This window comes from Prionailurus viverrinus, chromosome F2 (assembly GCF_022837055.1).
Source record: "Prionailurus viverrinus isolate Anna chromosome F2, UM_Priviv_1.0, whole genome shotgun sequence".
NCBI classification, from domain to species: domain Eukaryota; kingdom Metazoa; phylum Chordata; class Mammalia; order Carnivora; family Felidae; genus Prionailurus; species Prionailurus viverrinus.
Genome location: NC_062578.1, coordinates 29714933 through 29729351, shown reverse-complemented (window position 1 = coordinate 29729351; position 14419 = coordinate 29714933). Strand labels below are relative to the sequence as shown.

Genomic DNA, 14419 nt, shown 5'->3' with positions numbered 1-14419 from the left:
AAGATAAGCAAATCATGACAGTTTCTGATATTACTGTTTTATAATAGCCACTTCTTTAAGACATTAGTCAATCGGTTCAGCTGCTACCTAATTAAGCCCTCATTCATGACAACAGGACCACATCAGTGACAATATGGAGGATGTTCGTATTCCAGTTAACCAGGGTAGGACACTGTCCTTCAGTCCACCTGAAAGCCATATCCAATAATAGGTTATGGAAAAAGGCATCAGGTCACAACTCTGTCAGGAAATGAAAGATTGGAATTTGATCTTTCAGCCTATCCCTACCCTTTACAATTTTTATGGTGGTAGTACTATGAAACAGTCTTGGGAGAATATTTATAGTGTGAGGACTTTACTGAAATCACGGTGTCTTAGATGGATCCTGGCTGCAGAATCAAAGACTTGTGATAGATTAGTGAATGTTTCGGAATGTCTCAGATTGTTTTTAATCATGTTCTCAAGAAGATGAAATATAGGACGTAGGTGACTGCTAGTGGACCAGTTGTCCCTAAAATTTGCTTATTCCTGATATAATATTCCAGTATATCAGGAAATAAAATGAAGTCGGATTTCAAAGAGTTTGAAGAAAGGTCTAAGAAAAGTTATGTAAAAAAAAAAAAAAGGTTAACTGCTTCTCTTAAATTTCAGCCATAGCAATGTATTGTTTTACAATTAGTATTGAGAAGTCTCATATCCACTATAAATAATTGCTTACAAAAACAACTGGAATGAAGCCTGGCCTAGCTTATTTAATCCAATAGGATTGAAATGATAAATACTAACGTCTTTCCCCAATAGTAATAACTAGATGTCAGTCACTATTTTGATTTTTTTAATGAGTTTTCTTTTTGTCCTGAAAACACACCTTCTTGTTCCTTATGTAAGTATATTTTTCTTGAAGTCTTTCTGTCATAGAGGCATGAGAAATAAAGGAATGATCCTCTCGAGATCAGATCCCACTATTACATTTTCCACAGTATGCATTTACAGAGCTGCTGCTGTGGCTGTGCAGTGCACCCCCCACACCTCTAGGAGGCACCACTCACATGGTCCAGTCTGTGCTCTCAGCACAAGCAGAGCCACTCAGACTCTCAGTGGCAGAGAAGAGTGAACTCACATTCTTGACTCCATGTGCAAAATTTCTTTGAGTTCCCATGTTCCATTTTTTGAGTTACTAATAGTTTTGCCTTATACTCCATAAATATCTGTATTTCTTTTCTTACTAGAGTTAAAATTGAGTAACTTGGACACGCAGAAGATGTGTCCCAAAAAGGCCAGCACCTTTTTCTGGATCTTACCACAGCACATCTCTACCACGTGCCTCTCCCGTCCTGTGAAGCTTGCCACCTTAGGCCACTCCCCTACCTCTCAGTTTAAAGCCTTTGAAATGTTTCTTCCCCCAAAGAGGTGAAAACATGGCATAAGGAAATGAAGGGTGGGGGATGTCAAAGCCTTACCCTGATAATTAGCTCTTACTGTGCAATCTGAAGACTCTCCTTGTTCTCTGCTTTTCAGAGAAAATGGAAATTGGGGCAGAGGGACTACACTGACTATTTAAGGTACAGAGTGCTTTGACATCAGCAGGGGAAGAAGGCTATCTCTAAAATGTCAGTGTTAGGAACCATATTCTGGGTCTCTCCCACACATCTCTTAATACTGTGGCATATAATGTGAATTCCAAATGCGATCCCTCATCTTGGAAGCCACTGTGACACTCAAAATATAAAACTCTCCAAATTTGAGGCATTGGGGTGGCTCAGTCAGTTAAGTGCCCGACTCTTGGTTTTGGCTCAGGTCATGATCTCACAGTTCATGGGAGTGAACCCACATCAGGCTCTGTGCTGACAGCATGGAGCCTGCTTGGGATCCTCTCTCCCCTTCTCTCTCTGCCCCTTTCTCGCTTGTGCATGCTCTCTCTCTCTCAAAATACATAAATCAACAACAACAACAAAAAACCCTCTCCAAATTACACTAAGACTTTCCATAAACACAGCCTCAACCCATAACTTCCATTTTATTCATGATTTACAAACAGAGAAAATGGGAAATCTGGAGGGAGAAGATGTGATTTTCATTAGCTATGAAGATTTTCAAAATTGCATTAGTTTCAGTTCATTAGGTCTTATAATCACATTAGCTACATGACATTGTAAGGAGAGGATGTGCCCTGCGGAGATCCCCCTGTGGATTTCCCTGGAGTCTCACTACCTCTTGTACACTGGGACTCAATACGGGATTCGAGTTTTCCTTTCACGGGATGAACCGATAGAAACGATACAGCATATAGAAGCCATGTTTACAAAAACATTTCCTCTCGTCCTTCCCTAATTCTTCCCACAGTGATTTCCCTGGCCAAATGCTGTGTCAGTTTTGAGGGCTTCTGAACTTTTGAAAAATTGATGAGTGACTTCCACCTCATTAGGATTCCCACTGGGCTCGTAGCAAACTCTGAGCCAAGGGTTTTCGGTGAACTCCTCACTTCAGCATCACTTAGGATACATGCTAAAAATACAGATTCATGGGGCGCCTGGGTGGCTTAGTCGGTTAAGCGGCCGACTTCGGCTCAGGTCACAATCTCACGGTCCGTGAGTTCAAGCCCCGCGTCGGGCTCTGGGCTGACAGCTCGGAGCCTGGAGCCTGTTTCAGATTCTGTGTCTCCCTCTCTCTGACCCTCCCCCGTTCATGCTCTGTCTCTCTCTGTCTCAAAAATAAATAAACGTTAAAAAAAAAAAAACATTTAAAAATACAGATTCTTGGGCCCCACTCCAACTGTATCATGTCAGAATATCTGAGGGTCAGGCCTGGGCATTGGCAGCATAGCAAGTGCCCTGGGTGTTGTGAAGCAGGACTTGAGAGAGGGTTCTGGAGGACATCTGTGCAATGGCTGGCGCTCTCCCAAGGCCTGGGAAGGAAGGCATGTGCCAAGCGATGAGGCCAGTGGATGGAGGGACCTGGAGCCGTGCACTTTAATACATCGGGGGTAGTTATTCGGGAAGGTCACAGCCAAAATACTCCTCCCTCCAAGCTGAGGAAACACCCTCTTACTCAGAAGTGCAGTACTCTTCTATCCTGCCGTGTCTGTCCTCAGAATCCCATAGTTCACTCCATGTTGCCTTTTATATCTAGTCCAGAAGTATTCTGGCTGCCTAGCATACGAGTGGCTCTGGAATGAGCTGGACCTTTTCCGAAGGAGGTGACTCATTCCGGTTGTGGAGTCCCGTTTGGTCACGTCAGACCTTGTAAGAACAGAATCTCCAAGGTGTAGTCACTCTGTTATACCTGCTCCCCTACCTCTGCCGGTATGGTTTTATCTTCCCTAGATTGGGCAAAGGAAGAGAGGAAAATAAATGTATCGATGTAGACAGGTACGTACATACGTCATTCTTAAATTCACAAAGTAACCCACGGGTTAAGACCAGCTGTCGGTAAAATGACAAAAAAAAAAAAGGCCCCCAAATCTCTTCCCCTTGCCTACCTCAGACACACAGTGCCTGCATTTTGGCCTCACCCCTCTCATCCTTCTCCTTCCCCTCCCTGTTCCTTACCAGCTGACTTGGTCTGTTCCAGTAATTTATGCCTTCGTAAGATTTTAAATGCACATGCCAACGCTTGCGTGAATATTTGTTAAGCTTCCTCTCACCATAAAGTGAAAGCAGCTATTCTCCCACTTAGTAGGGACATGGTGAGGCTCTCCACGTGCCTTCCCTGGTCCTTGAAATCTGGCCTGTCCCCAGGGGCTGGCCGACCCTGACTGTGATTGAGTGCGTGCAGGGAAATGGTCCTTCGCACCCTGTGAACATGCAAAGGCTGTCTTTGGAATCCACCAGACACATTGAGGACAGTTCTCAGCTTGCAACAACATCAGTCCAAGGGCACTGCAGCCGTGTCCATGTCATGGGGCCTCTGCCACCAGGCTACACAGAATCAAGCTGCAGTTATTGTGACTAATGCAATATGGTGGAAGGGAAAGGGCTTGTGGCTTTTTGTTTCTTTCTGATTTCACATGCTTGGAATTCAACAATGGGTTTTCTTAATCTTTGATCAAAATATAGCTCTGTATTAAGACCTTAATTCAAAACACTTTTCTCCTCTTGCATATTGAGTTTTGCAATTAAATTGCCTCAAACCAGTCTAGTCTCATATTCAAGGGGCGATTAGAAGATGAAACAGTGTTTAGTGTATAGTAGGGATTTAGCAATTATTTTTTTAATGAATTACAGAGTGTCAAAGAGTAAAATACACTTTGTGCCTTAGTGTTAAAGAGTAAGAAACATCAGAGGTATTCGTCAAGCAGCTAATGAAACCAACCCAAAGAACTATTTTTAAAAACAGAGACCGAGAACTTCTCCAGAATGTTCTATTACATTTGGAACCTCTTCAGGCTTATCACGTACTGAGGTCGGAAATTAGATAGATGCCTTTCAGACTTGCTTTCTGTGTAAGATCTTCCTAAATTTGGGCATGTGCCTCTTTAAAAAGCCTCAGAAGCTTCCAGCAGCAGCATTTTCTCTCTCTGTTACCTGTGTATGCCCATCTGCATATTTTTGGTTTTGTCTTTGCATTCTGTTTAAAGGCTGTTATAAATAGGAATTATCGATGTGTAACTATGCCAACTAGATGTTGATGACTCTAGTCAGAGACTCATAAGTCATCCCTGCAGCCAGTGTTTGGTGCTTGGCTCTCCGGTCAGGCACTGTTGGGATGGATTCCTGGCACTGGACAGGGGACTAAAAAGGCTGCCTGCGATTCTTCCTCCTAACATTCCTGTAACTGCTGTAGCCTTGTCAGGTGTTCCAGGGAATTACTAAGACTGTGCTTTCTGGGGAGTTGAAACTATTGATCACACTGAGAATTTCACGTTCTTGCTGGGTCGACAGCAAGTCCCTCTGGGTGGAGAGTCCTGAATTTTTATTTTAGACCTGAGGAATTTCTGGCTACTTTCATAAAATGGTAGAGTCTCAGAGCTGGAAAGAAACTTTATAAATGGCCTCATTTTTCAGGAGAAACTGAGGCACGAGAGGTTTGGGCTTGGTTAATTATGTGGAAAAGAACAGATGATGTGTCCACTCACTGCCATTTTATGGGACCCTGGATTGGTAAAGAGATAGTACTTATATGGGAATGAAGAGAGTCCTAAGATGCAGGGGCTCTGTGACCTCATTTTCACAGAACTCTGAATGAGACGAAGTCCAAGCTTCAGTACTAGGGATCTGGCTGGATGGCCCTTCCATCCTTGTTGGAAGGAAGATGAACGTCTACGCTATAGTACGACTCCAAATAATGGTCCTTGGCCAGCAGCCTAGATCTCACCTGGCAGCCAGTTACAAACGCAGAATTCAGAATCTGCACCTTAACAAGATCCCCAGGTGATCTGTAGGCACACTGAAGTGCTGTTCTTGAACAGTCTTCTCAAATTTCAGCCTGCATCACCATCACCTGGAGGGCTTGTTAAAAACTGAGGGCTCCACCCCAGACTTTCTGATTCATAAGCCTCAGGGAAACCCAGAATTCTACATTTTTAACAAGTTGCCAAATGACCCTGAGGCTTCTGGACCAGGACCAACCTTTGAGAAGCGCTGCCCTACTAGAACCACTGCCCGGCCGCTTCTCTGCACAGAGCTGGGGAATCTTCTATAGCCTGTTCCTGGCAGAAAGTCTTGAGGATGAGCCCCGAGAACCTCCACTTTCAAATACAAGTTCTGACTTACTCTAACATAGCTAGTCCCAGCCCCGAGTAGTTCCCGGTAACAGCAGCAAGTGACCCACATGCATGTTTTTGGAAGATTTGGGAGTCAATAAAAAGTCTGTTGTCTGCTGGTTTTATAATACAAAGGACGCACGGTGTTTTTAAAATACAGTCGAGAAGAGGGGCGCCTGGGCAGCTCAGTTGGTTGAGCGTCCGACTCTTGGTTTCGGCTCGGGTCATGATCTCAGTTTCATGAGCTCGAGCCACGTGTCTGGCTCTGTACTGACGACACAGAGCCTGCTTGGGATTCTGTCTCTCCCTCTCTCTACCCCCCGCCCCCCCCCCCCCCCCCCCCCCCCCGCTGCTCATGCTGTCTCTGTCTCTCTCAAAATAAATAAACTTTAAAAATAAATAAATAAAAATATAACTTAGTCAAGATGAGAACGAAGATGACCGTGGTGGAGCAGGCGCCGGGTGGCACGTTGAGCCACATGCTCGCCGGCATCCATGGAAAACAGGAACTCTGAAGTCAGCCGAGCTTACGGTAATGAACAAGTAGAAATACATCAGAAGGTGCGGTAGAGACAGCCGACTGCTTTGTCCAGCCTTGCTGTAGCTCACAGTGAAACCCACGCTACAAAGTGGGATTCCCCTGGTACGCGACAAATTGCCATCACCTCTTAAATTGCATCTCTTCCATCTTGAGAGTTTACCTTTCCCAGGGTAAGCACCCTTTGATGTGCTGTTTCAATGAGGCAGCACGGTTCGGGTGAGGGCTTGGTAAAAGCTAATGGGCGTGTGATGGATACTGGAGCATTTATAATTAGCTGTCCGACCACAGTCCAACCAACAAGTGAAAGTGATCACCTAAATGTCATCAGCCATGAATGGAGGATTTGAGAGACGTTTATGTCAAAGGGTAAATTTCTGAACCTCACAGCAAAGACACTGAAGTTGTTCTTGGTTAAGTCTTGTACTATTATGGACGAGAAGGTGGCTGAATCACCGTGCCCAAGAAGCCAAATAAAACCAGTGCAAAACAATGCTTAACAGAGCAGTACTGTGAAATTCTGGCCTCAGTAAACTGGCCTGTGTGCTAACACCAAATCCTCACAGGGCACGGGCAAGGGCCATAAAGTATTCTCGATCCCTTGGAAGGAGGACACATGATGAATGCGTGGCTGGGAATGAGCAGTAGGCAAACCAGAAGGGAGGGAACATTCTTCTCTCTGGTGCTAAAGACAAGTCATGATAGAGAGAGGTTCAGATTGCCAAGAGGGTGAGGCTTTTGTGTCCCAGACAGGCAGCCACCTGGGGATTATGAACACCATGGGGATGGTCACCGCCCCATCTGTGAGAACACACTGCTGGGCACTAGGCTAGGGTAGAAAGTGCCAGGGACACTGAGTCAGGAAACCTAGAGCTGCATGACCCTAGACATGGTACTTAGCTTTGAACTTTGGTTTCCTCATCCATAAATAGATACAGTGGCCCGACCCCAAAGGCCCATGAGGATTAAATAGCATAACGTGCAGAAAGTGGCTGGCGTGTTGCATGTGCTCAGGCGTTTTCAGTGTTTTTAATTTCAAGCCTTTGAGTCAAAACTGGTGTGCGGTAGGTCTCTTCAGGACCTGGGTAGGGTCAAGATGATCATTAGTAGGATAGAGCCAGTACCGTGGAAGTCCGTCTGCCTGGTAGCCTGACAAGCAGACTTTTGGAACTCCTCACGTCCCCCATGGAATTTTAACATCATTCGAAAATACTGAGAAAAGGGGTTTCTTCTGGTCCTTCCTGTCTCTGAAGGCCTGGTCAATATCCACCCCTTCATGGATGCTTTTTCTCTTCCGATCTGTTAGTTCCTTCAACTGTGTATTCATTCGGATGATTAAATGCCTACTGTGTGTGCTGCACACTAGGGCTGCGGCTGTGAACCGGATAGGTCTGTTCATGGCGTCACCTTTTGGTGTCTCCTCCGGCAGAGGAGACAGCGCAAAGCTTCCTCATTTCCATGTTGAATGATGCCACGAAGGAGAAAGCTTCTTCGGGCTTTTATGAAACAGGCCTAAAACTAAAGCAGTGTGGGGGGAAGGGGATTGAAGTGCATCGTCAGGAAAGTCGCTCCAAGGAAGTGACACTACACTGAGATCTAAAGAATGGTGAGGCTTTCATCAGATGAAAAACGTGGGAAGAAGAGCCAAGAATAGTTAAGGCTCCTCTTTCCCTTGAGACATGTAAGACTTAGCACCTTTTGAGGGCTAGAAGAGCCGGGAAGGCATGAAAGACGGTTGCTGAGAAGGGGTCAGAGGAACACCAAGCTTGGACGCTACAGTTGGTGAGCAGCCATGCACACAGACACCAGCATTCTCACTGCTGTGCCTTTTCTCGAGAGACGTTCAGCTGCTTCGATGACAGGACAAAGAAGCCAGGTGGCTGTGTTCATTCCCGAGTTAAGGCTTTGCCTTAAGACATACTTGGCGTATTTTTTAATTATTTGCTTGATGTGCTCGTCTCTTTTATTCTCCTCCTCTCCCTTGCCTTATAAATTATTCAAGTTGCATTTTGAGAGTCAGCTTGGGAATTTACTCCTCATTGTTCCTACAGAAATAAGTATTCAATAAAAATTTCTTGATTGGTTCCTACTTTCCAGTTTATTGTAAATGCTGAGAATAGGGTGGGAGATGAAGTGGACACGTCCCCACCCTCAGGGAGCTCTGAATTCAGATCAGATGAACAAACATGGAAGGCACAGGAGATATAGACCCTAAAGCCAAAACTGCACATTTTGCATGAAGACTTGCTTATGCAAAATGAAACCCCTTTTTACCTGTGTACCTCCTCTGGTCTCTGAGAATCAATCATTATCTCCCCCTTTCCCTCTCCTCCCTCCCTGTCTTGAGATTTGCCATTAAAAAATAAAAAAACAAAAATAAAAAACCAAAAACCTTGGCAATTGGTTTTCAAGTCAGGATATGAGCAAAAGCAACCTTAGAAGTTATTCCTCATCCATCAAAGTCTCTTACCTTTTGGCTTTTCTGAAGGCAAAAAACCAAAATGGCGACGGGGCTTTTATAAACAGTAAACGATGTTACTTCTGTAGTGTAAGTTTAATGTATTTTTGAAGACAAGTGAGAGCCACACAGACCCCTCCTCCTGAAAGGGTCAGCTTTCCCGTTTCCTGTGTGGATCAATACGTTTGGTATGTACGAAAAGTAATCAGGTTACACTGACAGATGGCCTTAAGGATTTATAACTCGCTCTTCAAATGAATGCCTCTTTCTGTCTTCAGCAGCAACCCCTCCATAACAGGATCAGCCAGTGACGCTAAAGGTTTCCAGGTTCCTGTCTCTTGTGCTCACAGGTAGTGTGCTTCCCTTAGGCGGCTACCAAAGAAATGTCAAGTCATTGCTCCGTAGTGATGTTTTAAAATTTATAGTTCAAGAAACTATAAGCAAGAAAACCTTACCTTTACCACCTTCCGCTCTTTGGATATATTTCCCCCAACTCAGGAAAAAAGAGAAATCAAGACATCTTTGTTGTTTTTTTTTAATGTTTTTATTTTTGAGAGAGACCAGAGTGCGAATGGGGGAGGGGCAGAGACAGGCACAGAATCCAAAGCAGGATCCAGGCTCTGAGCTGTCGGCACAGAGCCTGACGTGGGGCTTGAACTCACGGACCGTGAGATCGTGACCTGAGTGGCAGTCAGACACTTAACCGACTAAGCCACCCAGGCGCCCCAGAAATCAGGACGTCTTTGTAATGACCTTATTTGGCAGAGAACCATTGTTCCTTAGCCAGAGGGATGGCAAACATTTGCTTAGATGGCTGGTCAACGCTCAACCAGAGTACAGCATACAGGCTTGCCTGTATCACAGTCTCCTTACTCTGAAATCTACCTGAATTTCAATATTTTACCTTCAAACTCTTTCAGGGCACTCGAGAATTCTATTGAGAGGTTAATTTAGCCTTAGCACGTGCATCTGCGAATGTGCCTCTCAGGACAGGAGCCCTGCAGGGAATTTAGCTCCTCAGCCATTGTGAAATTTGTTCGGCTAATCTGTAGCTCATAAAGCGTCATTTTAACTCATGGTTCCCACACCTGGTAATGACCAGGAAGGAGGAATATTCCCATGGGGTTGGGTCCTGTCCTCATTTTGTTCATCAGTGAGGGGTCATGAGCGGAGGCGGTTTCTATCATACTTAATTATGAGTTGAGCAGGACGGCTGTAAAATGGTAATGACTGTCATTACCAACCTAAACCTGCTTCGGAGGAACTAAAGTGTCTGCTTCTGCAACTAATCTCACCGGCCATCCCAACTCTACCAAATTATTACTTGCAGAATTTGCCGTGATCAGAGCACCTACCTGTTAAGAGTGTTATAAAAAAATAAAAAAAATAAAAATAGCTGTCATCTGGTTGTCACCTTTCATTAATTTCATCTGGTTTTTGTTTTCTTTCCTGTTGGAATTGATTTTGGTGGCTGATAGTCTAGGCTAATGAAGACAAAATGCCTAGCACAAGGCACCAACCGCAGGTATAGCGGTCGCTCCTTGAAGAGGCTGAAAATAGGATTATACCGCCACCTTGTGGCTAATAGTGGCACCTGCTTTTTAAAGTAAAAAGCCATCAGTGTTTCTACTGATTGAATCACCTATTGGTTAGAAACATAAATGGATGTAAAAGGATAAGAGATTCTGGAGAAGAATAATTTTGCTCAAAATAATTATTCAGGCAAACTTTTAAGATCCTTTCAGAGGCTCCTCAACAGACGTTCTATAACCTCACGTACTGACCCTTCTTGGCCAAATGACAAATTCCCACAGTAGTTTGAATTCTATAAAATTGGGGTGGATGGATGGAACCATTGCCTATGTTACGATATCACACATTTGTCTTAAGTGACAGTCTCAGCCGTGACTGTATATCAGTGGAGCCAATAATGAAGTCTGTTCTAAAACAAAAATAACTGATGTGCAACTATTACTCTAAGTGAATATTATGATTTTCTGCAACTCATCTTGGTGCGGCATTTGGGTGCCATCATAAATTTTAGTTGAGGTGCAATGAATGCTCTTCCTTTTCCCTATGTTAAGTAACTCATAGAATATTTATACATGTGGTCTGACAACGAAATATCTTTGAAGCTTCGAGAAAATAATATTCTATAGTTGGATATAATTGTATTGAGTCACGTAAGAACAGGGTTAAAAGAAATAGGCTTAAATCTCTCTTAAATGAGAGATCACTGCAAATTGTTCATGTATTTCTGCTGGTATGGATTAATTCTAGGTACTCAGAAAATACCGCGCTTGATATAGGCATTAGCAGAAAATTAGATGGTCCTCAGGACCAGTAACAGTATCATGGACTTTGGAGCCTTAGATCATCTTTTCCACATGGAACCTGGTCGGTAAAAGGGCACAGTGAGTGGTCTGGAAAATGTCATCATTGTGGCAGGAGTGTTCCTTTTCAGGGCGACTTTTTACTTCCCACACACTGTGCCTCCTGTCCTCTTATTCTGACTATCTGTTGCTAATCCTGAGAGAAGCCTTTTGGCCACATGGAAAGACACTGACTGACCCGCTCACTCCTCAGAACACACTAACTTGACCCCTGCGTTTAACCTCAGTGAAACCAGTGCGTGAGACAGGCCATCGCACTGCTTGGACAGCCCTGGACCATCCACACAAGGCCTGTGCTCCCATCCCCACCAAGAAGAAAGAACATGGAAGTCATATGTGCATCTGTGCAGGAGGGGGCAGCCCATCTACACACATGCGGGGGGGGGGGGGTAGGCACGGGGGGCCGGGGTATAGTCCTGTCTTAATTGTAGATAAGACACCAAAATTTAAGGAGATGACCAGAGAAGGAATGGGCAAGAGAATTTGGAAATGGAAGTCCAGAGAAAAGAAGAGACCAGGAGAGAAGAATTTACGAGTGCAGACCTCTGAAATAGGAATAAACCCACCCGGGAGGTCCTGCTGTGAGTGAGAGTCAGAGGTCATGTATGTGTAAACCCCTGCACTCTGCCAGGCCTGCTGCCACCGGTGGTGTTCGGGTCCTCCTGTCGAGTTTCACTTCAAGGCTTCTGAGAGGTGGACGCGGCCCAAAAACCAGGAGCCCCCATCCCGAGGGATTACAATGTATCTGGCTCAGAAACATGATGATGATCATTCTTCCCATGGGGAGATTCTTGTCCACCTAAAAGTAGTCCTTTCAGTAGCTTTTCAACAAATTTTAGTTGAAGGAGAGTGCCAGGAGCTTTGACACATTTTCTCTGAGTGGCATCTTTTATTCAGTATCTCGTAATAACCCGCTTTCATCCTCTCTCTCCCTACACTGTGCTGGTAGGCTGGGCACCCCACGTATTTTCATTGTATTCTACCGGCTTTCCCCGATGAGGGAGAGAGAGAAAAGAAGGAAACGTGTACAGAAATAGAGAAAGGCCCTACAGATTACACACTCGCTTCCTGGATGGATATCTGGCTTTTGAATAATTCACACAGCAAACTATTTTCTAGGAATCTGGCACTTTATAAATAGACATCGATTAAATCTGTTGTATGAGTGAAGGAGTGAAGGAAGGAAGGAACAAACAAATGCCTGCGCAACAGATACCTTTTGTGTTTCCTAAACCGTGTTATCCTTTGGACCTGTATATGAAAATTGATACCCTGTGTATTCATAGGTCGCCTTGATTTATGTGCCTGCTTGACTATATTTTAGTAACGGTGGTGCCAATTTGTAGTCTAAATTTAAAGTAAATTATTCATTGCCTCAACAAATCAGGAGAGACGTGCTGGTCATTTTCATTCGGTGGGAGCCATCCAGGGGCAACCACGCAAGAGCAATTTGACCATCCATTACTGCACGCGTGTGGTGTTTGCAGGTGCGACTTCAAACCGACATAGGAAGACGGTCCCTATCACACCGGAAGTTGTACGTTTCTATATTTACAGAGCATTAGGAAGTGTTCGTGTTGATTCAGGGACCTAAGGAAAATATTGACTTCATCAAGAATAGTCTGCATACATTGTAGACAAAAGTTTCTTTTTCTCCAGCTTTTTATTATTCTTCAACCTTAAATATGCGGATAAATGCAATGTGTTTCACTCAGAGAAAATCCGGTCCAGTTCAACTGCCTTTGCTGAAATGGTTTTCATTCTCCGAGCCCTCAAGGTGTGCTCCTCTTTGGCCCTAAGCCCCCCAGGCGCTGGCTGGATGCGGACAGCTCAGGGATCCCGAGATGCAGTTATGGCTCTTTCAGAGAAGCAAATGAAAATGTAAACGTGGACAGTCTTTTGCACGACAAAAAAGTTTTTTGAGTTCTGATCCATTAACACAATAATTTGCTTACTTTATTCGTGAAACTTGATATTAAGTTATAGGCTATTCCTTTTAAGATGGAATATTCTAGAACTGAGCAAAGCAGACGTTCTATAAATGAGGCCTCTCTGACAAGAGATAATTGTTCAAAAAAATTGGGGGAGGGGGTGCCTGGGTGGCTCAGTCGGTTGGGCGTCCGACTCTTGGTTCGTCTCAGGTCCCTGATCTCACGGTTTCGTGGGCTGGAGCCCCGTGTGGGGCTCCTAGCTGACAGGGCGGAGCCTGCTTTAGATTCTCTGTCTCCTTCTCTCTGCCCCTCCCCCACTTGCGCTATCTCTGTCTCTCTCAAAATAAATAAATAAACTTAAAAAGTTTTTTTTCTTACATTTTTTTATTTGAGGGGTGCCTGGGTGGCTCGGTCGGGGTAAGTGGCCAACTCTTGGTTTCTGCTCAGGTCATAAACTCGCAGTTGCATGAATTTGAGCCCCATGTCAGGCTCTGCACTGACAGTGTGGAGCCCGCTTGGGATTCTGTCTCCCTCTCTCCCTCTGCCCTTCCGCCACTATCCCCCTCTCAAAATAAATAAATAAACTTAAACATTTTCTTTTTATGTGAGTATAGTTGATACACAGTGTTACATTAGTTCCAGGTGTCCGGCATAGCGATTCAATTTCTGTTCGTTATGCTGTGCTCACCACAGTTGTAGCTACCATCTGTCACCATGCAACGCTCTTACAGTACTATTGACTGTATTCCCTCTGCTGTGCCTTTTATTCCCATGACTTATTCATTCCATAACTGGAAGCCTGTATCTCCCATGACAATCATTAATTTTTGGTATATGGCTCTATTTTTCAAAATCTGTCACTCTTGAAATATTTCCCAGAACTCATGTGGCCATTTGCATTTAGAAGCATTGTCGCCGGGATGGGGAACAAGCTGTACCCCCGTTGAGAAGGACCTTCCTCGCGGGGCTGAGACTACAGGTTTAGAGTCAGAAATGGCTCGACTCGTATCCTCACCGGCCACTTAGCATCTGTGACATCGTAGGAGAACTTACTCAGTGTCTCCGCCATTCAACTTCCTTGTCTGAAAAATGGGGATGAGCAGGGCCTTCTCACCGTCTTGTAGCAGTTCAGTGAGGAAAGCCTATAGCAAGAGTCCCAGGACATGCCAGGTCCGAAAATGTACTGGATACAGCTCCCATGCCTCATTTGTAGTTGCTTATAAATAGGTCTTATTTACTGCTGATGATGTATTCTTAGCACATACTTTCATCTGTTCGTTTGAAAATGTACTTATTGAGGGCTCGCAGAAGCGCAGTGAGAGCCGGCGCTGAAAACAGGTACATATTCACCGTAGATAACTGTTACGAAAGTGAGTAAAAGACATTGTCTTTCATTAA

General features: G+C 44.5%; 1 protein-coding gene across 2 annotated transcripts in view; it reads left to right on the top strand.

Moving 5' to 3' along the window:
- PAG1 (phosphoprotein membrane anchor with glycosphingolipid microdomains 1) overlaps nucleotides 1–14419 on the top strand; it is a 61208-nt gene that overhangs the window by 19921 nt on the left and 26868 nt on the right. The window lies entirely within an intron of this gene.